The sequence below is a fragment of the Crocuta crocuta genome, unplaced genomic scaffold (assembly GCF_008692635.1).
Source record: "Crocuta crocuta isolate KB4526 unplaced genomic scaffold, BGI_CrCroc_1.0 scaffold129, whole genome shotgun sequence".
In the NCBI taxonomy this organism is placed as follows: Eukaryota; Metazoa; Chordata; class Mammalia; order Carnivora; family Hyaenidae; genus Crocuta; species Crocuta crocuta.
This window is the reverse complement of record NW_027551571.1, coordinates 10,262,693-10,285,602: the sequence shown is the minus strand read 5'-3', so window position 1 is coordinate 10,285,602 and position 22,910 is coordinate 10,262,693. Positions and strand designations below refer to the sequence as shown.

General features: G+C 39.2%; 1 protein-coding gene and 1 non-coding gene across 2 annotated transcripts in view; one reads left to right on the top strand and one right to left on the bottom strand.

The window, feature by feature from the left end:
- Positions 1–22,910, top strand: part of NBAS (NBAS subunit of NRZ tethering complex) — a 334,140-nt gene that overhangs the window by 93,803 nt on the left and 217,427 nt on the right. The gene's annotated exons all lie outside the window — the stretch shown is intronic.
- Positions 15,408–15,513, bottom strand: LOC144220749 (U6 spliceosomal RNA). The gene has a single exon (XR_013331850.1). It is a non-coding gene; the product is annotated as a U6 spliceosomal RNA (small nuclear RNA).

Below are 22,910 nucleotides of genomic sequence, written 5' to 3'. Positions count from 1 at the left end.
TCAGTTCGCCTCCTTGCCTGGCGCGCAGTGGGTAGGCAGTCCCCCGGCTCCCGGCCTGGGTGGCACCGGGGAGCAGAGCGGAGTGCAGCGTGTGCTTGTCTTCTCAGTTACCGCACTGAGGGGAAAAGGCGAGAGAATCCAGTGGTCAGACCTTTTACATCCAGTGAGAGAACTAGTTCCGTAAACACGAGACCTTTTACCTCCACTAGGAAATGTGGCTCAGCCACCGATCGCATGATGGATAGCCTTTCTGAATTTGAATTTACTCACCTTTACAATGAGTTGACAGTCCCTGTCTTGATTATTCATACTCCATATGTTGGGTAACAAGTGAATTGAGATGAGATCTGCTCATAATCTGTGAAACACTGTAAGAGATTATGACTATTCCATTCGAAATCACTAGATTTTAGCTACTGGCAATGTAATAGTGTTAAGGAGTGTTCCTGGGCTTGCGGACCATTTGGCGTCCTTATTTCTCTCCTGTCCCCTCCGCTCAGTATCCTCTTTGTAGGCTTAGGTGTTGATGATGAAGAACAACAATATTTATAGAGTAATTAGTATGTATTTCATACATAATTATATCTGGTTTCTGAACACTTTTTATTACCCCTGTTATTACAGAAAACTGAGATTCACAGAGATTTAGTAGTATAACTCTATGTAAGTATGGCCAAGATTTGAACTGACATTTATTTGTAGTTGTAGGTCAGGAAGCTATAAAAATATGTTCTAAATTCCTCATTTTGCCCTACTCTTAGTGCTAAAAAAGAAAAAAAAAGTCTTTTGATAATAAACGTGAACAAAAAGAAGCTTGAGGTGTTCCTTTCACCTTCATATAATTTCTCTTACCCCTGTATAATGATATGTAAAATGCATTTTGTGAATTTATAAATGCTTTAGAATATAATTTTATTTATTTTCTGCCTCTTTGCAAAAATAGATCTAATCCGATAGAAATGAATTTTTTCTACTGTAAATTGTTAGTATACAGAAAGGGCTATCCCTTAAAAATAAAAGGGAGGGGCTGCCATTTCAAAAAAAAATTTTTAAGTTAATTTGTCTTTAGGTTTGAGTTCCCTTATGGTTGTGGTCTTCTGATGACTGCCTAAACATACGGCTTTCTGAAATTTCAGAATTGGTTTGCAAAAATAGTTTTAAATGCCCAATGCTGGATTATCTCTGCATGGTCTGTGGTTCCTTTACTGGGGCTGCCGTAGCCAAGTTAAGTTGTGGGAAATACGTTAGGTGCACCATATGGAAGCGGAGTTATGTAGGATCCTTGTGTTGGCATGTGTTGTTTAGACAAACTTCGAAAAGATTGGTTTCTTATGAGTCTTAAACTGTATTCATTTTAAACACATTGAGAGGGGCGCCTGGGTGGCTCAGTTGGTTAAGCGTCCGACTTTGGCTCAGGTCATGATCTCACAGTCGTGGGTTCGAGCCCCCGGTCGGGCTCTGTGCTGACAGCTCAGAGCCTGGAGCCTGCTTCAGATTCTGTGTCTCCCTCTCTGCCCCTCCCCTGCTCACACTGTCTCTCTGTCTCTCTCTCAGAAATAAATAAAAAACAATTAAAAAAAATTTTTAAACACATTGAGAAAGTAAAGATTTTTTTTTTTTAATTTTTGTTTCTCAAGGAGGTCAATCTCTAGATGGGAAGCATGAGGAAAAAGAACAGGTTGTAACAGCAACGTCCGTGTCTTCTCGTAATTTTGTGTGACTGCGGAGCCCATCCAGCGGAGCCTCTTCTAGGGGCTCTTCCATAAACACCCTCCTCTTCCTGTGTCCTGCTCACTCCTTGTCTGCTCTTGTAGCACAACCCCCTTCACAGTGTATTTTAGTCATTTGTATTTCTGCTTTTCTCCCTCTTGTTCCCGCCTTTAATAAACATCCAACCCTAAACCCAAAACCAACTCTTTAAGGCACAGACCATCTCCTCCTTAGTTTTGGATCCTCACGGCCCGGGTGGTGCCTGTGCAGTAGAACATCTGAAAATGGTTGCTGACTGGATATGTTATATGCGCCTTGTGTCCATTTATAAAAGAGATCAAAGGTTGTCCTGACGGGAATGCGGTAGAACAACTTCACCTTTAACAATGGAGGCGCCCTGGTTAACGTTCCACCAAGGCTCCCACGGCCTCATTTCACAAGTCCGTTGCTGCGTTAGCCTGTGGTTGAAGCCTCCTCTTTTACCCTGCTTCAAGTTCTACTCTAGGATGCCTGGATCAGGAAGATCCAGTTGTAGAAATTGTTTCCTTTTTGAGGAAGTTTATTCTTCTTTGAATGCTTGGTGTTTGTTTATTTTCAACTCACTTTCAAGTCAGATGAACACAGAGTGTCTGTTTTGTTGGAATATGAGTGGGCCTCTGCCTCCCGGCTCACTGTGTGCTGAGCACCGTCCGTGTGCTGAGCACCGTCCGTGTGCCTGGCACTATGGGAGGGACTCTGATGCACAGAAAACACTGTTCTCTTTCACGGGACTGACCAGCTATGTTTTATGTATCAACAGAAGCATACAGTCCTGCTTACGGCATACGCTTTCAAACTGAGCAAGAAATGAGTTGAAAAGACTCTAAATACATTTACAGCCTTTTCTGCCTTTTTTAAAAAACTTCCTCAGTTGCAGTATTTGAAAACTAGTAACATGATCTTCCCCCTTCCTCATTTACTGCCTTCAAGGACTGTAGAACCTTCTGTGCACACACCTTTTTTCTCGGACGGTATGCGGTGTTCAGCAGCAGAGCCCCTGTTTCATCCTGCTTATCTTCCCTTCATTCCTTCGACTTGTGTTTTGCAAGTAACAATGACTTTTCAGTACTCGGTTAAATTGATTCGACACAAGTCGCTTAACTCTAAATGTGTGGCTCCCAAAATGCAGAATGGCCGTGTAACTTCTGTACGGCCTTCAGCTTGCTGTTAAGACAGCGCCGTAAGCCCCCGTTTTCTCCCTCCTGCCTGCGCGAGCCTCTCCTCGTCCCTCGGATATGCCGCCCTGGCCCGGCCGTGGGGCTGGTTTTGTGGCCAGTGTGCCTCCTCCTGGTGTGCCCTTCTCCTAGATCTTCGTGTGACTGGGCCCCCTATTTCCTTCCGAGTCTCCCCCAAAGGGCCCCTCTTCAAAAACCCCNGCTTTTGCCCTTCCGCGGTTTTCTCCAGAGCACTCACACCTAACATATTATGTGATCCTTTGTCCTCTCCACTTTATCTGATCTCCCTTGGCCGTCCTTTTTACGATTTTACCCTCACATTAAATCCTCCTTTCGCGCTTTATTTTCTTCCTAGCATTTACCACTCCTACCTTAGTTTGTGTTCTACTTACTTATTTATTTTGTTCCCCTGCCTCCTGCCTCCCGGTAAAACAGCAGCCCCAGTAGGACAGGGATCTTGTGTACTTTCCCTTCCTTACCCTCCCTGCACTTAGCAGAGTGCCTGGCGTTGTAGGCACTCAGGAAATACTTGCTGAATTAATGAACGAATAAATGAGTGAATATTCGAATATCAAATCCATAAGGGAAGGACCTTGTGTCTTGTTCACCTGTGTAGAGTGTACATGGGAAGTTAGCAGTTTGCATTTTAGAGTTCAAGCTGTATGATATTTTATTTTATTTTTTTTTTCATGTTTTATTTATTTCTGAGAGCTGGCTGTCAGCACGGAACCCGACGTGGGGCTCGAACCCACGAACCGTGAGATCATGACCTGAGCCGAAGTCGGACGCTTAACCGACTGAGCCACCCAGGTGCCCCCCATATGATATTTTGGAAAGTGATAGTAGGTTATGCCAGCAGACTGACCTGTTCCCTACCCCATGTTGAGATCCGGCAGGCAGAACTTTTGCTTTGGCATTTAACCAAAGTTTGATGCATCAGTTTTGATTGAAACAAATTTGATGATTATGACTGCTCGGAAACTTCTGTGGTGTGTGTTATTTTTGTGTTTTATATTGTCATTCTTAAATTATCGTGTGTTTGACGATGATGAAATGTGACCAAGTTTGATTAAACTTTGAAATTACGTTTTCCATCATCGATGCCACATCTTTCTATTAGCTGTCTATCTTTAGTTTATCATTGCTACAAAATGTTTCCACTTTATAGTGTAGTTGACTGTTTTAAAGTACAAAAGTGACATTCCTGTTTCATTAGCTCCCACAATTTGTGGTCTTTGAGATTTTTATAAAAGAAAGAAATCTTTTTATAAAAGATTTTTATTTTGGGGGTTTTTGATACTTGAGCATGTTTTAGAAAGATTATTTAGATTTTTCATTTTATGCCTCTTTCCCTTTTGTAGAATATTTTCCAGAATGATGGAAGTAACCTAATTTAATAAGTTGTATTTTGAACAGTTGTTGAAGTAGCGTAGCAGAGGTGTAAGCGCTTTGACATTAGAGCCAGGGTGCATAATTCATGTTTTTGGAAAACTTTCTTAAATGCACCTCGGTCTTCTCCCCTGTACGATGGACATGAATTGTAGCACTTGCCTTAGCATTGTGAGAATGTTTGATGAGCTAATGCATATAAAGCACCGAGAACAGTGCTGGGCACCAGATAAATGCTACTTACGTGTTAGCACCTGCTGTTCAGGTGGAATCCTGTACTGGCACCTTGGCCTTAGATACTTCACGTGCTTCCTGTTTTAAACTTCTTATAGGCATGTTTTTATAATTATAGAAAAGTTGAATGGAAGATACAGGGAGTTCCTGGATTCCCTTCACTTAGCTTCCCCTTTTTTCCTTATGATTATAGCACATTTGTCCACACTAAGAAATTGTCACTGAAACAGTCAGTTCTGCTGTCACATGACCCGTGCAGTCCTGAAATCACTGACTGTGTGGGGCCCTGCAGTGCAAACCACAGGGTTGTGGGAAGAGTGGCATTAGCGGTCCAGGACTCAAAACCTTTGTTCAGGGAAAAACAGTTAGGAACCTCAATGAAAGTCCATTTTTACATGTGTTGAATGATTAACAGGCACACACATACTGAGATACGGCCCTTACCTTGAGGAAGACCTTACTTAGAGGGACTGGAAGTGGCTGTTGGGAGAGCTGCAGGCCCTGTGTCATTGGGAAGTGGAGGAAGAGGGTGGCTGGAGATCCGGTGGAAGGTTGTGTCAGCAGATGTGGCTGGAGGGCTTCCTCACACACACACTCTGTGATCCGAGGTCGCTGGTGAATGTCTGGGCATCTCTGCACGCGTAGCCTGATGTGGGTTGGGTTCAGTTGTCCGTGTGCACTTAGTGTTTCTTGTGGATGCAACGGGACATCAGCAGATGTGAAATTTGTGTTATGCTCAAGTTGTGCCCTCATATTATGTCACTGGAACAGATTTGCATCCTCAAAACAGGATAGCAGAACCGCCTTACAATACTGTTATGGAAATGACAGATTTACTTGGCTATAATTAGTTTTTCTACTGATATGCTTTTTCTGTTTCCAAATCCAATCCAGGATACCACACTGCATTTAGATTTCATTTACTTTTAACATGTAGAAATAAACACTTTTTCAGTTAATCTGTCAGTCAGGAAATTTTTTGACACATGTATTTGTTAGATAATGAAAATTGATACTCATATTTATATTTCTGGATTATTTCCAGAATCAACAAGGAAAGATCCCATTGTTTATCGTATTTGGGGATATTACAGTATTTAAAGTAGTCTGTAGTTGTAAGTGGTGGAACAGTATTGATGGACGTAGACTCTCCAGCTATCCAGAATGCTGCATTCATCTCCTAGATGAGCTATTACTGTGGTACCTTGGCGGTGTGTTAGCTTATAAATATCTGAGTTCCATTAGATTATTTGGCAGTTGGAAGTCTGACTACGAGCGTGCTGTAACGTGCGGATGGATTGTACTTGTGTGAACCGTAAAGATGTGTTGTCGATATTTCTGATTTCTGAATTTGTGATTATAAGACTTCTTTGTTGGCTTCTAAATCATTGTCTACCTTTAGTTCCACAGTAATTTATGTGATATACAGTTAAGGCTAACAATCCAAAGGGGCTGGCTAAAAAATGTGAAGTCATCAGCTGTTTAGATCGTGCAAGAGGCCAACCGCATCCCGTGTCAGTATATACCCGGCTGCTTAGAAACTGCTGTTTTTCTTTTTTCTTTCTTTCTTTCTTTTCTTTTTTTAATATTTTTATTTATTTCTAGGAGAGAGAGACCGCGTGAGCAGGGGAGGGTCAGAGAGAGAGGGAGACACAGACTCTGAAACAGGCTCCAGGCTCTGAGCTGGCAGTCAGCACAGAGCCCGACGCGGGGCTTGAACCCACGAACCGCGAGATCATGACCTAAGCGAAAGTCGGACGCTTAACCAACTAAGCCACCCAGGCGACCCACTTTTGTTTTATTTTAAAAAAAAAATTTAATTGTAGAAAACATCCAGCATCAAATTTACCATTTTAAACATTTTTCAGCATATCTTTCAGTAGTAGGTCTGTTCACCTTGTTGTTCAACAATTTCCAGAACTCTTTTTACCCTTAGGAAACTCTACCCATTAAGCAACTCTCATTTTCTGCTCAACCCAGCCCCTGCCCACCAGCATTCTGCTGAGTGTCTGTATAATGTTGCTTACTCTTGGGTGCCTCATAAAACAAGTCATACAATATTGTCTTTTTATGATTCTTTTATTTCACTTAGCAGAATATTCTCAAGGCATAACCATATACTTTTAGTGAAATTAGTATGATTAAATAAGGCTTNTGCTCTCCCTGGGTCACGTTTCTGTTTATGCGTAAAAGTATTTCTCAAACGAAGAATAGGATGAGGATGAACTAACTCTAGTTTGTGATGCAAGGTTGTTACCATTACTGTCGGACCCTCTGTGGAGAACGTCTTCTGCAACTCTTGGTGATAAATAGGGTGTACAAACTGAAGGGAACTTCTTTTTTTTTTAAATGTTTTATTTATTTCTAGGAGAGAGAGAGAGACAGCATGAGCAGAGGAGGGTCAGAGAGAGAGGGAGTCACAGATTGAAACAGGCTCCAGGCTCTGAGCCGGCAGTCAGCACAGAGCCCGACGCGCGGCTCGAACCCACGAACCGCGAGATCATGACCTAAGCGAAAGTCGGACACCCAACCGACTAAGCCACCCAGGCGCCCCTAATATCTCCTCTAACACTTTGTTGCCTAAATCTTATGTTTGAATAGCCAAACATGGAGCCTTTTTCTAAAATGACAATAACATAAAAGGTCCTAAAGTAGCAAAACATCAATATGCATTTTATTAAAATTCTAAGTAGGACAAATTGGATTTAGGTCAAATTTATTTGCCTTCTAACTTAAATCATTAATAATTTATCCTTAAAGAGATCAGATGACATTATTCCCATTCTTCACAACTGAAAGGTTAGGTACAAGTTTACTTTTTTAAAAAATTATTTATTTTTAATATACATCCAAGTTGGTTAGCATAGAGTGCAGTAATGATTTCAGGAGTAGAATCCATTGATTCATTCCTTACATATAACACCCAGTGCTCATCTCAACAGGTGTCCTCCTTAATGTCCCTTGCCCATTGAGCCCATCCCCTCACCCATAACCCCTCCAGCAACCGTGTGTTTGTTCGCTATATTTAAGAGTCTCTTATGTTTTGTCCCTCTCCTGGTGTTTATGTTATTTCTGCTTCCTTTCCCTTATGTTAATCTGTTTTGTGTCTTAAAGTCCTCATATGAGTGAAGTCATATGATATTTGTCTGTCTCTGACTAATTTCGCTTAGCATGATACCCTCTAGTTTCATCCATGTAGTTGCAAATGGCAAGATTTCTTTCTTTTTGGTTGCCAAGTAATACTCCATTTTATATATCTACCACATCTTCTTTGTCCATTCATCTGTTGATGGACATTTGGGCTCTTTCCATAGTTTAGCTGTTGTCGATAGTGCTGCTATAAACATTGGGGTGCATGTGCCCCTTCGACACAGCACATCTATCCTTTGGATGAATACCTAGTAGTGCAATTGCTGGGTCGTAGGGTAGTTCTGGTTTTAATTATTTGAGGAAGCTCCATACTGTTTTCCAGAGTGTCTGCACCAGTTTGCATTCCTACCAGCAGTGCAAAAGGATCCCTCTTTCTCCACATCCTTGCCAACATCTATCATTGCCTGAGTGGCTAATTTTAGCCATTCTGAGGTGGTATCTCATTGTGGTTTTGATTTGTATTTTCCTGATGATGAGTGATATTGAGCGTTTCTTCATGTGTCTGTTAGCCATCTGAATGTCTTCTTTGGTAAAGTGTCTATTCATGTCTTTTGCCCATTTCTTCACTACATTATTTATATTTTGGGTGTTGAGTTTGGTAAGTTCTTTATAGATTTTAGACACTAACCCTTTATCCGCTATGTCATTTGCAAATATCTTCTCCCATTCTATTGGTTGCCTTTTAGTTTTGCTGATTGTTTCCTTTGCGGTGCAGAAGCTTTTTATCCTGATGAGATCCTAATAGTTCATTTTTGTTTTTGTTTCCCTTGCTGTGCAGAAGCTTTTTATCCTGATGAGGACCTAACAGTTCATTTTTGCTTTTGGTTTCCCTTGCTTCCAGAGACATGTTGAGTAAGAAGTTGCTGTGGCTGAGGTCAAAGAGGTTTTTGCTTGTTTTCTCCTTTAGGATTTTGATGGCTTCCTGTCTTATGTTTAGGACTTTCATCCATTTTGAATTTATTTTTGTGTGTGGTATAAGAAAGTGGTCCAGGTTCATTTTTCTGCATATCGTTGTCCAGTTTTCCCAGCATCATTTGCAGAAGAGACTGTCTTTATTCCATTGCATATTCTTTCCTGCTTTGTCAAAGATGAGTTGGCCATATGTTTGTGGGTCTATTTCTGGGTTCTCTCTTCTGTTCCATTGATCTAAGTGTCTGTTTTTGTGTCTTTATTCAAAACTGGCTTCATATTTACAGCTTTGTAATACATCTTGAAGTCCAGAATTGAGATGCCTCCAGCTTTGGTTTTCTTTTTCAGGATTGCCTTGGCTTTTGGGGATCTTTTCTGGTTCCACACAAATTTTAAGGTTGTTTTGTTCTAGCTCTGTGAAGAATGCTGGTGTTATTTTGATAGGGATTGCACTGAATATGTAGATTGCTTTGGGTAGTATTGACATTTTAACAGTGTTCTTCCAATCCATGAACATGGAATATTTTTCCATTTTTTGGTGTATCTTCAATTTCTTTCATAAGACTTTCTATAGTTTTCACTATATGGTGTATAGATTTTTCACCTCTTTGGTTAGGCTTATTCCTAGGTATCTTATGCTTTTTGGTGCAATTGTAAATAGGATTGATTCCTTGGTTTCTCTTCTGAATGCTTCATTTTTTTGTGTATAGAAATGCAACTGATATCTGTACATTGATTTTATATCCTGCAAATTTGCTGAATTCATGGATCAGTTTAAGCAGTTTTTGGTGGAGTCTTTTGAGTTTTCCACATAGATTATCATATTGTCTGTGAGGAGTAAAAATTTGACTTCCGCCTTGATGATTTGGATGCTTTTTGTTTCTTTGTGTTGTTTGGTAAGGCTAAGACTTCCAACACCGTGTTGAATAACAGTGATGAGAGTGGACATGCCTATCATGTTAGCAGTGGGTCTTTCTTATATGGTTTTTATGATCTTGAAGTATGATTCTTCTATCCGTACTTTCTTGAGGGTTTTTATCAAGAAAGGATGCTCTGTTTTCTAAAATGTTTTCTCTCCATCTATTGAGAGGATCATGTAGTTCTTGTCCTTTCTTTTATTGATGTGATGTATCACATCGATTGTTTTGCAGATATTGCAGCTCTGCATCGCAGGTATAAACGCCTCTTGATCATGGTGAATAATTCTTTTAATGTATTGTTGGATCTGGTTGGCTAGTATGTTGTTGAAAAGTTTGGCATCCATGTTCATCAGGGAAATTGGTCTATAGTTCTCATTTTTAGTGGGGTCTTTGGTTTTGGAATCAACGTAATGCTGGCCTTGTAGAACAAGTTTGGAAGTTTTCCTTCCATTTCTATTTTTTGGGACACCTTCAAAAGAATAGGTGTTAACTGTTCTTTAAATGTTTGTTAGAATTCTTCTGGAAAGCCATCCAGCCCTGGTCTCTTGTTTGTTGGGAGATTTTTGATTATTGATGGAGTTGCTTTACTGGTTATGTGTCTGTTCCAATTTCCTGTTTCTTCCTGTTTCAGTTTTGGTAGTTTATATGTTCCTAGGAATTTGTCCATTTCCTACAGGTTGCCCAATTAATTGGCATATAGTGCCTCATAATACTTATTACTGCATGTATTTCTGCAATGTTGGCTGTGATCTCTCCTCTTTCATTTATGATTTTATTTATTTGGGTCCTTTCCTTTTTCTTTTTGATCACACTGGCTAGCAGTTTATCAGTTTTGTTAATTCTTTCAAAGAACTAGCTTCTGGTTTCATTGATGTGTTCTACTGTTTTGTTTGTTTGTTTGTTTGTTTTGATAGCATTGATTTCTGCTCTAATCTTTATTATTTTCTGTCGCTTGCTGTTTGGGGGTTTAATTTGCTATTCTTTTTCCAGCTCTTTAAGTTGTAAGGTTAGGTTGTGTTTCTGAGACCTTTTTTCCTTCTTTAAGAAGGCCCAGATTGCTATATACTTTCCTCTTATGACCACCTTTGCTGGGTCCCAGAGGTTTTGGGCTGTGGTGTTACCATTTTCATTGGCTTCCATATACTTTTTAATTTTCTATTTAACTTCTTGGTTAACCCATTCATTCCTCAGTAGGATATTCTTTAATCTTCAAGTATTTGCTGTCTTTCCAAATTTTTTCTTGTGATTGATTTTGAGTTTCATAGCATTGTGGTCTGAAAATACCTACAGTACGATCTTGATCTTTTTGTACTTGTCGAGGGTTGATTTGTGTCCCAGTATGTGATCTATTCTGGAGAATGTTCCATGTGCACTTGAGAATAATAACGTGTGTTCCGCTACTTTAGGATCAAATGCTCTGAATATATCTGTTAACTCCATCCAGTGCAATGTAGTCATTCAAAGTCATTGTTTCCTTGTTGATTTTCTGCTTAGATATCTGTCCATTGCTGTAAGTGGAGTGTTTAAGTCCCCTACTCTTATGGTATTATCAATGAGTTTATTTATGTTTGTGCTTAATTGATTTATATATTTGGGTGTTCCACGTTGGGGGAGTAAATGTTTATAATTGTTAGATCTTAGTGGATAGATCCCTTAATCATGATATAATGCCCTTCTTCATCTCTTGTTACAGTATTTATTTTAAAACCTAGATTGTCTGGTTTAAGTATGGCTATTCCAGCTTTCTTTTGGCAACCATTGGCGTGGTAGATGGTTCTCCATCCCTTTATGTTCAATCTGATGGTGTCTTTAGGTCTAAAATGGGTCTCTTGTAAATAACATATAGATGGATCTGGTTTTCTTATCCATTCTGTTACACTGTGTCTTTTGATTGGAGCGTTTAGTCCATTGACATTTAGAGTGAGTACTGAAAGATAGGAATTTATTGCTATTGTGTAGCTTGTAGAGTTGGAGTTCCCTGTGGTGTTCTCTCGTCCTATCTAGTCTTTGTTGCTTTTGGTCTTTTTTGTTTTGTTTGGTCTTTTCTCCACTCAAAGAGTCCCCCTTAAAATTTCTTGCAGGGCTGGTTTAGTGGGCATGAACTCCTTTAGTTTCTGTTTGTTTGGGATACTCTTTATCTCTCCTTCTATTTTTGGTGACAGCCCTGCTGGGTAAAGAATTCTTGGCTGCATATTTTTCTGATTCAGCACGTCGAATATATCTTGCTACTCCTTCTTCACCTGCCATGTTTCTGTGGATAGGTCTGCTGCAAACCTGATCTGTCTTCCCTTAAAAAAAGTTAAGGACTTTTTTTCCCCTTGCTTCTTTCGTAATTCTTTCCTTGTCTATATATTTTGTGAATTTTGCTCTGATACGCCTTGTTGATGGTCGGTTTTTGTTGAATCTAATGGGAGTTCTCTCTGCTTCTTGGATTTTGATGTCTGTGTCTTTCCCCAGGTTAGGAAATTTTTCCGCTATGATTTGCTCATATGATCCCAGTAGAATTTACTTTTTACCATACTTGCAGCTTGAAATGCTGATGCCTTGAAATTTTATATTAGGTGGTGATTTTTTTCAGAAATGATATAATTTAAACTATCTTTTTCATTGAAGTCAAAGTTGACCCTAGGCAGCTTTCAATTCAGAGCTGTAAATTTTTGTTTGTTTTCCTTGAAAGGCAACAGAAGACCACAATGGAATCAACTAAAGATAGCTCAATTTCATAGTTTTAAGGATATTCTGGAAGTTTCTTTCCCCATAAGAAGCATACTAATGCTTCTTGCAAAGCAGATACTGATTTTTGATTTTTAACCTTTTTTAAGTGAAATTTATAATAAATCATAGATACCTATTAAACTGATCTAAAAATTAAAGCATTTCTAAATTGCCTTCTCTTATTTCATTTTCATTGAAAGAGCAGTTTAAAGAAGATGGAGGGATCCTGTGAAATTGTGTGATGTGAGTGAAAGGTGGTGGTGCCTCTCCACATTTAAATTAGAATCTAGGAGGGAAGATCAGGCAGGTTAGGTATAGATACAGCTATCATACAACTGAAATACCTGTTCCAGAAGGAAGAGTTATGGATAGGTTAGGAGGTGGGAGAGGTTACTCTCTTTTAACAGAGGAGGTAAATCAGGAAAGACTTCTTGGAAGAGGTAAGGTTTGCTCTAGATCTTGAACCCTGAGTGTGATTTTGACATTGCGAAGTTTGAAGAGGAAAAAGTCATCTGAATATTTAACATGAAGTTGTTTTACCTGCTCAGTCTTTACCTATGTTATATTGTTTAGTCGCGGTACAAAAGATGTTCCCAATTAATTTGTTAGTTGAAATGAATTAGTGTACAGGATTTCCAGTAAAACAATCAGGAATCTCTTTCTGTGCTTTTAGTAGCCTGCTCCTGTTCATAAAGATTTCTTTTTTCTTCTCTGAAATTGTTGAAAAGCAGTTTCTATTTGTTATTCTATCGGTCATTCCCACCATAGTTTTGTTATTGTAATGGAAATATCACCTAAACTGTAGCCTGGATGATGAAATAATTATGGAAAAAAATTGGGGCATTGTATTCACTTGTTCGATTCTCAAGAGAAAAATAAAAGTGTTTCTTTTCCCTTTAAAGTGGAAAAGTTGATTAGTTACCTAATCACAATTCAATTCTCATATGTACAGTTTATTTCTGAACTGCTGTGAACAACGAACAATAAATTGGGTTGTGTTTTAGGCTTGGAATACGTATCTGGCTTTCTGTGGACTGTCAATAGAGAGGAATATTGAGAGTCCTTTACAAATGTTGGATATGTTGGCACTTTGTGGATCCAAAAATAACCTGATGTTTGGATCAGAAAGGAAAGGCTCAGCGCCTCAGTGGTCTGGGGGCAGGGTCTGGGGCTGGCGGTGGGGTGATTAGTGTGCATGCCTCCTGGCGCTATGGTCACGTTAGAGCCTGACTCCATTCACTTTTGTTTTTCTGTTTATTTAAAACAAAGAGATGGATTTAGGACAACTTCCTTGATTAAGGAGGTGGAAATGAATCTTATTTCAGAGTGATTTGCATGGGCTTTGTCAATTGTGTTGCGATACTTGTTATGTATTTGATAGTCTGAGGAGTACTAAAGAAATAAAGGTGTACTGATTTGTTCATTCATTTTCTGTTTGGAGCATGGGGCTTTTTAAGAATTTTTTTAAATTTACAAACCAGTTTTATGTTTCACGTGTAATTCTCACAGCATGTTTATGGGATAAGCAGAAAAGGGATTGCTATCCTGCCTTCATGGCAAAAAACTTGAGAGGCGTTAGTTGAAATATATGCTGAAATAGGGAATTATTTTAAAAGTAATTTTAATTGCAGTATCATTTTACATATGTATATGTAACATTGTCAAATGTTTTTCATATGGCTTAATACAGTTTAAAGTTTCTGATTTATTTGAAATTCAGACCTCTTTGAGAGGGTACTTTTTTTTTTTTTTTTAACTAATCCATTCTCTTAAAAATCTGTTACTAGATTCAGCATTACCTAGTGGTAATGATACTCTTTTCATGGAGATGAGATTTTTCTTTCATTATTCATTTTCCTCCAAACTTTAAGTATCCTGACCAATAATTCAGTACATGTGATCCTTAAGTAGATTATAACATCTTCTGAATGGTTGAATTACCTTAGGGAAATAGTCCCTATAATTCTTCTTGATCATACAATGTCTTTTCCAGTCAAGATTTCATTAATATGCAAATACTTGTCTGTAACAGCAGTGAATCTCTTTATCACACTATATTTAATTAACATATAAATAACCCTGTGAGACACTTTCCCAATTTCTGATATAGGCAAGCCTGTTTAAATATTGTATTTGTAACCAGAAAAATTCTATTAAGAATCAAATTCGTATTTCATACACAAAGTATATGCGTTATTTTAAGAAATGTTTTGACCTCCATGTGTACTCAGTTTTTAATCCTAAAAGTTTGGATACTATTTGTAATAACTCTAGGAGAAGAACTCCGTGAGGTATATAAATGTTGGGATCACATGACATGGCATTGACACACATTTGATCTAGAAAACTGGTCGTCTGGGACACCGGGAAGAGCAAAGGCTTTTCGTCAAAAAATGGGTGTGCGTCCTGGTCCTCATTCCTGTTAGCTGTGTTGCATGTGGGAAGCCACTTAGCTTCTCTGAGCTTCAGTTTCTTCCAGGTGTGGAGTGGGGACCTTGGGGAGGCATCGTGATGATTAAGTAATCTAAGAGAGGTGTCCTCGGTCACAGCCCCTAGCGCGTCGCTGGTGGTCAGCCTGCTGCAGTGGTTGTAGGAACAGAGGACGGAGGAGTAGAGGTGACGGCAGCGGCACCAGTGGTTTCGGTTCGTGTCGATATGAACGTTATGTTGCGGATCTCGTTCAGCTTCAGGTGTGCTGATGAGTAAGCAGAATGTTTATAATAGGGAATATCCTCCCTGATGACACTGACGCAGGGATTGCTCACCTGGGACAGGACCCCTTTCCTGGTAACAGGTACCTGACGTTCCACATTACTAATCTGGAAGTTGCTTGGTGAACCTTGTTTCCAATGCAGTTAAAGTTTTTAATTTCAGTTTTGATTGAATGATATATGCAGGAAAATGAATCCGTCGTAAGTGTACAGCTCGATGCATGTTTGGACGAGACAAAGGAGGTCATTATCAGCATCCCTCACGCCCTCTCCTGTCACCATCCTGCCGTCCTCGTCTCCGAGAGCACCACTGGCCCTGACTTTTGACGTCACAGCCCAGTTTGGTCTGTGAAGGAAATGGAGTGGCTTGTGAGGACTGTTCTTACCTCTCAACAGAGATCAGATTTCTTCTTCTTCTTCTTCTTCCTTTTTCCCCCCCTTTTTATATCTTGTTGGAAAAAACAGACCGCTGCATGAATTTGGGCGTCGTTCTTGTGAGGCGGCCATGCTGGTCTTCTCTGTATCGTCCTGATTTTGGTATATGTGCCGCAAAGCGAGCACAGAGATGGGATTTCTGATGTCCTTCAAATTGAATACTTTTCTCATGCTGGCTGTACATTGATATTTTGGGTTTTTTTTTATATTTAAAGTGTTTCTTATTGGCAGAATATACAGTTGACCTTGGAATAACATGGGTGTTAGAGGCACTAACACTCTGTACAGTAAAAAAATCTACGTTTAACTTTTGATTCCCCCAGAACTTAACTACTAATAGTCTACTGTTGACTGGAACACTTACCAGGAACATAAACAATTAACCCATGTTGTATGTTGTATATATTACATACTGTATTCTTACAATAAAGTAAGCTAGGGAAAAGAAAATGTTATTTTAAAAAATCCTAAGGAAGAGAAAACAGTTACAGGACTATATTGTATGTATCAGAAAAAAATCTATATAAGTGGACCCATAAGTTTGAACCAGTGTTGTTCAGGAGTCGACTGTAATTGGATCTTGCTGCTTTATATAGGCTGGGGATCTCTGCCTTTTGATGGTCATGCTTTGGCTGTTTATATATAATGCATAGTTCAGTATAGTTCAGCTTAAAGCCAACATTTTGGTATGTGTTTACCACTTTTTCCATTTAGTCATTATTTGCCTTTTTCTCTTTTCCTGCTTTTCTTTTTTTTTAAAGTTTATTTATTTATTTTGTGATAGAACCAGTGGGGAAGGGGCAGAGAGGGGGGAGGATAGAGGATCCACATCCGTCTCTGTACTGACAGCAGAGACTCTGACGCAGGGCTCGAACTCACCAGCTCTGAGACCACCACCTGAGCTGAAGCTCGACGCTTAACCAACTGAGCCACCCAGGCACCCCCCCTGCTTTCTTTTGAATTGGTTATTTTTGTAATTCCATTTAATCTCCTTTATCGGGTTATTAGCTATACTTTGTGTGTGTGTGTGTGTGTGTGTGTGAGATTGCTCTAGTGTTTACAGTATACTTCTTTAACTTATGATAGTCTGCCTTCAAATAATATAGTAGAACTTCAAGTATAATGTAAGAACCTTACGACAGTATTTTTCCATTTCTTCCCTGCTGGCTTTTGACTGACTGTTGTCATATATTTAACTTTTACATACATTATGCACTATACAATACACTTTTATCATTTTTGCTTTAATCAGTGACTTTTTAAAAAATTAAAAACGGGGTTCCTGGGTGGCTCAGTCAATTAAGCATTTCACTCTTGGTTTTGGCTCAGGTCCTGATCTCACGGTTCTTGGGTTGGAGCCCCATGTTGGGGTCTGTACTTGACAGTGTGGAGTGTGCTTGGGATTCTCTCTCTCTTACTCTCTCTGCCCCTCTTCCCACCCCCCACTCTCTCTGTCTCTCAAAATAAATGGATAAACTTTAAAATAAAGTAAGGGGTGCCTGGCTGGGTTAGTCGGTTAAGCATCTGACTTCGGCTCAGGTCATGATCTCGAGGCTTGTGAGTTCCAGCCTCATGTCAGGCTCTGTGCTGACAGCTCAGAGCCTGGAGCCTGTTTCTGATTCTGTGTCTCCCTCTCTCTCTGCCCATGCCTTGCTAGCTCTCTCTCTCAAAAATAAACAGTTAAAAAATAATAAAAGAAAAAAAATTAAAAATGTATTTTATATTTACACATGTATTTACTCGCTGCTCTTCATTGCTTTTAGTAGATGCAGATTTCTCTCTGGCATCAATTTTGTTCTGTCTGAAAGACTGTCTGGCATTTCTTGCAGGGCTGGTCTGCTGGTGATGCATTCTCTGCTTTTGTATGCCCGAAGAAGTCTTTCTTTTGCTTTTGTTTTGGAAAATACTTTTGCTGAGCGTAGGATTCTAGGCTGTCACTTTTCTCTTGTTAGTCTTTCAAAGGTTTCCCTGCACTGTCATCTCCCATTGTCTTCTGTGAGGTCGGTTGTCATTCTTACTGTTCGTTTTTACAACATGTGTCTTATTTTCTTTGGATGCTTTTAAGATTTTTTTATAACTCGTTTTGAGCTATTTGATTATGATGCTCCTTTGTATGGTTTTCATCGTGTTTATTCTCATTGCTGCTTATTGTTTGCTTTTTTTTTTTTTTGGATCTACACCAAATTTAGGAGGTACATGCTTAGTACTTCTTTAGATATTTTTTTCTCCCTTGACCTCCCCTCCTTAACACACACTCTCTTTTCTGGGCCACGACTTACATGTGTGCTGGCCACTTGATCTTATTTTACAATTCCTTTTTTTCCCCTGTGTTTTTCTGCATTTCATTTTGAATACTTTCTATTACTATGTCTTTGTAAATAGGTTACTTCTGCGATGTCTGCCACTAAAGCTATCAGCATAGTGTCATCTCTGCTGCTGAATTTTCATTCCTTGGAGTGTGATTTGGATTTTTAAAAAATTCTCTATGTCTACATGTTATTGGTGTTTTTAAATAAATTGATAATTGTCCTGGTTATGGCCATAATTTCCTGCTTTTTTTCATAACTGGTATTTTTGATTGGATGCTAGACATGTAGGCTTGTTCATCTCACTAGCTGAGCTCCTGTCCCTGTTGTTATGGAACATACTTTGCCCCTTCCCATCATGCACTTTTGTTTAATCACACTGTGTGTGTGTGTGTGTGTGTGTGTACTCTAAAGTTAGCTTCTCTGTGAAGTTGATCAAAATGGATTTCTTAATTTATAATGGGTTAAATTAATCTGTAATGGATTTCCTTAATCTGAAAATTCTAGAACGTGACCTAGCAATACAGGGATAGGGCTATTTATTTGATATTTTTTTCTTGTTAGTGAATAACTCGGAGCCTGTTTTTATTCCAGGGTCAACTCTCTTGTCTCTTCCTGCACTTCTTGTATCTGATTGGGTGAATGAGTGCTTATTAAGTACTAGGAATCTATATTAAAAAAATATAAGATCGGGGCTACTGGGGGGGCTCAGTTAGTTAAGCGACTGGCTCTTGATTTTGGCTCAGGTCACGATCTCACAGTTTGTGGATTTGAGCCCTGCACTGGGCTCTGTGCTGACAACATGCTGAGTCTGCTTGGGATTTTCTCCCTCTCTTCTCTCCCCGCACCTCCTTGTTCTTGCTTACTCACTTGCTCTCTCAAAATAAATAAAACTTAAAAAAAAAAAACAAACATTTCCTTCAAATTCTCCAATGTGTTGCTTTCTTTCTCTTCCTACAGTCTCTAGTTTAACTTTGAACTTCATCAGCAGGAGAGATGTGTTAGAATTACTTGCACTACAGATACCTGGACCGTTGTCTTCCCAGCCACAGCCTGTGCAATTGACATCAGAGCCTCTCCCTCTTCATTTCTGAGGTTTTCATTTCTTCAGTTGTGATTGTAGGTCAGTCTGCAGTGTCATTTGGCCTGGACTCAAAGAACTCATGACGGAAAGGCAATGAATAGACATGTACGGCAGTGTCTTAGGGCAGACTACTTTTGTGCTTCTTTGTCTAAAGCTTAGGACATTTCACATCTCTGTGCTTATGCGCGCTCACACACAGTCCCAGAGTCACCTGCAGTTTACAGCATTGTAGTGTTGCTGAGGGCATGATATACAATGGGAAGCTGTACAGTCCGTTGCAGAAATTTTAAATCAGAAACATTTGAAAGAACCCTAAAGTACCTTGTCTAAATCTTTAGCCACAAAGAATAGTGATTTAAGCTCTAAATACTCCTGTAGTTCAGTGGTTGTTTTTGTTTACTTATTTCTTCATATTCATCCTTTGGTCCTTCAGTTCATCTGTCTCTCCATCCACTAAGTATTTAGTGAGGTTTAAATGAGTGCCAAGTATTATACTAAGAATATAAAAATGACTAACACTTTGAAGGAACTTAGTTTTCAAAGGAGCAAGACACAAATAAATAATGGTTAGTATCTTATGATCAAGTTATATCCTGATAAACCCATTGCTGAAAATATTAAGTGAAAAAATGTGTTTAATACACCTAACCTACTGAACATCATAGCTCAGCTTAGCCTTCCTTGAACATGTTCATAACACTTAATACTAACCTACAGTTGAGCAGAATCATCTAACACAGGACTATTTTATAATAAAGTGGTGAGCATCCTCGTGTAATTTATTGACTGCTGTACTGAAAGTGAAAAACAGAATGGGTATATGATTACAGAAGGGCTGTAAGTAAATCGGTGGTTTATCCTGAGTGATCGCGTGTTGGACTGGGAGCCATGGCTCTCTGCCGACGTCCAGCATTACTACATGGCACTAGCCCAGGAAAAGACCGGATTTCAAAATCCAGAGTACAGCTTCTCCCAAGTGCATATCCCTTTCACACCATCGTAAAGTAAAATAATTGTCAATTGAACCACCCTAAGTTGGGGGCCATCTATCTGTAATTCTGTGCAATGACAGCAGTAATGGGAACACATACAAAGCCTAGTCTTGTGGAGGAAAGTCAGGTAGGCTTGATCTGGGAACATCACAGAAGGTTTCAATTTTTTTTCTCCTTTAATGATCACTACATTCATGGATCCAATTAAAGAAAACATTGTAAATATGCATGCCATGAGTCAAGACTACTTTTCTATCCATTTAGATGAGGTTAAAGTGCTGGATTTATAATTTTTACAAGTCTTTTTAAATCTCAACCTGCAGTTTTTTCTTCCTGTTGCCACTATATACCACTTGGCTTCCGAAGTTTAAATTTTTCTTTTCTTGAAGACTTTTTCAGAAGTTAGAGTAACACAGTGCTTCCTTTTCAGAAGAACCTTGCTGAGTAATTGCTTAATCGAATCACTTCGCTGAGATTTTTCTGTAAGTTAGGTACTGAGAGTATAAAGTGCCCCTGCCCTGAAACCCATGTGTACAGATAATCACAGTAGCAGTGAGGTAAGTGCTGTACAGGTATCAGTCCTCATAGCTCTGTCGTCTTAATTTACTTTTATAGATTTCATGTATTGTTCATATTAACTTTTTCCCTTTTGTAAGTTGAAATAAAGTTGATACACATTGTAGGTCAGATCAGTTTCGATGTCAAATTAGTTTCCCAACATAGAGATTCGACACATTTGTACATTATGCTGTGCTCACTGCAGCATGCTTAGTGCTTACCGTCTGTCCCCGTACGGCACTCTTACAGTCCCGTCGGCTGTATTCCTGTGCTGTGCCTTTATTCGTGTGACGGATTCATTCACAACTGGAAACCTGTATCTCCCACTACCCTTCAGCCATTTTGTCCATCCCCCCATCCACCTCCCCTCTGGTAACCACCAGTTCTCTGTATTTATAAGGGTCAGTTTCTGCTTTTCCTTTGTGTATTCGTTTGTTTTGTTTTTTAGATTCCACATATAAGTGAATTCATATGGTATTTATCTTTCTCTGTGTCACTTATTTTACTGAACACAAAACCCTCTAGGCCCATCTGTGTTGTCACAAATAGGAAAATCTCAACCTTTGTTTTTTAATGGCTGAGTAATATTCCTGTGTGTGTGTGTGTGTGTGTGTACGTGTGTGTGTGTACATGTACACATCTTTTTTTTTACGTGTACACATCTTTATCTGTTCATCTATCGATGGACACTTGGGTTGCTTATATATCTTAGCTATTGGACATAATGCTGCAGTAAACATAAGGGTGCATATATCTTTTCAAATTAGTGTTTTCGTTTTCTTTGTGTAAATATTACAGTAGTGAAATGACTGGATCATATGGTTTTGAGGAACCTCCGTAGTGTCACCCACATTGACTACACCAATTTACTTTTCCCACCAACAGCAAATGAAGAAGTTTCTTTTTTCTCCACATCCTTGCCAAGACTTATTTGTCTTGATGCTAGCCATTCTGACAGATATAATGGGATCTCTCATTGTGGCTTTGATTTGCATATCCCTGATGGTTAGTGATATTGAGCAATTTTTCATGTGGTCCAAACTAAGTTTTATATCTTGACTGAATCTTACTTTTCCAGTTCTTAAGATTTTTTATTGTTGTTGTTGTTCTTTGCTTTTGAGAGCTCTGATACTAGAATTAAGAGAGTATCAGTGGATCTCTTCCTGCTGATGATCATTTATTCATTCACTCAGTAAGTCAGTGATGATTTTTGAGCCCCTGTAATTTGCTTACCTGGGAATTTATAATTGTTGTATGTAGCTTATGGGGTTTTTGAGGAGTAAATAAAATAATACATCTATCTATATTCGGTTAAAATGATTATTCATGTAACACTGTGCATATATTACTACTAGGAGTTGTGATGGATGCAAAGGAATACTTACAAGAAAGGAATATTTACATTTAAAAATTTTATTTATTTATTTTTGAGAAAGTGATAGAGCAGGGGAGGGGCAGAGAGAGGTGGAGACAAAGAGGACCTGAAGCAGGCTCTGAGCTGTCAGCATAGAGCCCATTGTGGGGCTTGAACTCACAAACTGTGAGACCATGACCTGAGCTGAAGTTGGACACTTAACTGATTGAGCCACCCAGGGTTCCCCTGGAATATTTACTTTTAATGGGGAAACAAAATATATACTAGAAACTTAAGAACATGATAGATAGGTATTCCAGGAAAATCAGAGGAGAAGGTACCACCTGTGTATTATCATAAGGTTAAATAGGAGTAAATGCCACATGAATTGTCTAGTTATTAATAGGGAGACTTGAGGAAGAGAGCAGTCTGGTCTGGGATGGTCCGAGAACATCCGTGAGAGGACGGGGTTTGAGCTGGAGCAGGCGGGAGGCAGCTGGGTGGGATATCCTAGCACATGAGAACACCGGCTCTGGAACCAGCCACACGGGTTCAGATCCCAGCGGCGGCTGTTGTGTGACTTTGCACGTTAGTAAACATCTCTGTGCCACTGTTTTCTCTCCTGTAAAAGGGGGAAGATAAGGTCTGTCCCTCGAGACTTGAATTCATGTATGTGTATATATAATCACTTAGAACTTTATATTCGGGCTCATCCATAGTAAGCACTATGTCTGAAATGTCCATTCAGTGTAGGCCTAGAGGTAGGACTATGCACGATCTTGAAGGGGGACAGTGGGGAAATGACACTTCCTGTGGCTTGGGATCTGCATAGGCATTATTTTGCTGTTTTCTTTGGTTATGTGAATAAAAGGAAGATAAAACAATTCTTTTCCTCTCTAATCCTTTGCTTCAAAGTCTCTTAGCACTATAACCTTACAGTCAGAGTTGGATATAATTCATAAACATTTTGGTATATTTCATTAGTTTTGTAGTTGATAAATTCAGATGTCCTACACTTTTATCTTTGTCCTGGAAGGTTTTTCTGTTTTAATTAATAGACCAAAGGAGATTTGTCAGGGTCTTGTTCTCTTCAAGTAATGTGAAAGGAGAGTTTTGCTTTTATTCTCTCTGCTGGTTTTATGTCAGTTTAAGTAACAGAACAGGGAGTGAAATTCACTGGATTCTTCTTATGTTACTTCCCTGATGGCAGTGGACACATGTAGTTTCGG